Here is a 2,034-nt window from a genome sequence, read left to right on the forward strand (position 1 = left end):
CTTGTTGCGACTAATTTAAGGCGTAGCGATCGCGCTCTGTTAGCATTGATGTTGATCGATCAGTAACCCATACAAACCGTAACCAACGCCACCCAGTCAGACATTCACGTACACGTACGAAAATCTCATGCATCTGCTTGTTGTCGTCGTTTAAGATCAGCTAGCATTTAAAATTCAACTCACTGTGCGATGCTACGCTACGCAATACAAGTAACTCTTGAATGTATTGCGGTGCTTTGCACCACATCAATGCTTATTTGTATCCGTGTTCACGCGAATGTATGAGTTATATGGTTCCTTCTGTTTGGCTGATCGCATTCAAGATACTTGTTTGATGTGTTCATGTGTATGGGAGCCCTTAATGGCGTTATTTTTATCATAGTATGCGTAAAAACGAATATGAGAATGTTTTTTGTACTCACATAAGAGAGAGAGCAAGTGAAAATCTTAACAACAAAATGAATAGCTTTGATATTTTATCTTATATGAAACAAACAGAGGCCGGGGTCGATGAGAGCAAAATGAGCCACTTGAGAAAATCGCCCAATACGTTACGCGAAGAGAATATCGGAAAATGTATAAAAATGATCAAATTTACAATTGACAAGCGTAATAGGATAGACACCTTAATACTGAAACGTTTCGCCTAATATTTTTCGCGTTTTCAATGGATGACTCGCTTGGAAGTTCGGCGAGTCAATGTAACTGTAATAAAGTGGATATTTTTTTTGTAAACGAATTCCTTTAGTGAACCTCTGGGCAAGAGAAACTGTCAATCTAATCTTTCACTCACTCCCCTTCTTCGAAGATAACATTGACTAGGCTTACTATCCACAAGCGAAATGATCACTGCGTGAAACTGCAGATCCAGCTAAGCTTACGTAACAATAATATTCCAAGTAGAAAGCATGGTATATTGTCCATGGTCCACGGTAACTTTCATTCATTTACATTTTCTGCCATCACCACAAGGAAAATAAGTCCGCGTAGGTTAATTTTGACGCGACTATGGAAAAATGGATTGTAGACATATAGCGTTCCTCAAAAGTTTTTTTATTAGTTATTTAGGTTCCTTACCTCCTTTTTTATTAAAAATGTTGTACATTTAAAGAGCAAGGCTTTTGTATCGATGATGTCTGCTTCCAATCGACCTATGGAAGCGAATCATTTGACTTCCTATTCCCACTTTTGCTTTTATGTCAGCTTCATCGATTATATGCCAGGAGTTGGCAAAGTTGTATATTAAATTGACGCGAAAATTTCACTTTTTACCTAGCTAGTTACCTGGCATGATCCCGTAACAAATATAAAACTTCTATGGGACTCTCATCAACCTAACTTCTGCTCAACTTTGCCGTGAACACATATAATTAAATCTAATTCCCTTCGCTTGCCAAGAACATGTGCATTTTGTAATGTCCCTCAAGTCTTAATATGAATAATGTAGCATTAGATGATTGTATTTAAGTAACATATCCGCTTGCACGGGTAAACTATTTTTAGCCCTTTAGTAGATACTGTTCGTTCAAGCCGGCCACAAGATTAAAACGATCTGAAAGCATTTGACAGATAATTTCTAAAGAAAGCGCCGCATTCTTAAAATATTGAATAAATGACAACATATGCTTCGGGGTGATTTTTTTCTTGGTCCAAAAATAAAGAAAACGCTCTCATCATTTTAAGGAGAATATTCGATATGCATCTCATCATCGCAATGTAAAGAGAAGACGAAGATCTTTTGTCTTTGTCTCATGTCTTTGTTTAACTCATGACTTTTACGTGGATATGAAATTTATTTTCAAATTCGTTGATTAAAATTCCACTAAAGAAAGAAATTCAGACTTTCGTCTAGTTTCTCTTTCTCTTGCTGAATCAGTTTGTGCAGCGTTGAGCAAAGCAAAAGGATTCAGAAAAATAAGACAAATAGACTTATCCGAGACCACTTTAATAAAAACGTCAAGACCACTACTCTATAACTTTCATTGAAAATTGTTCTTCTTCTAATCGAAAAAACAATAAGTCCGATAGCAGCGA

The sequence above is a fragment of the Glossina fuscipes genome, unplaced genomic scaffold, assembly GCF_014805625.2.
Source record: "Glossina fuscipes isolate IAEA_lab_2018 unplaced genomic scaffold, Yale_Gfus_2 3, whole genome shotgun sequence".
Taxonomy (NCBI): Eukaryota; Metazoa; Arthropoda; class Insecta; order Diptera; family Glossinidae; genus Glossina; species Glossina fuscipes.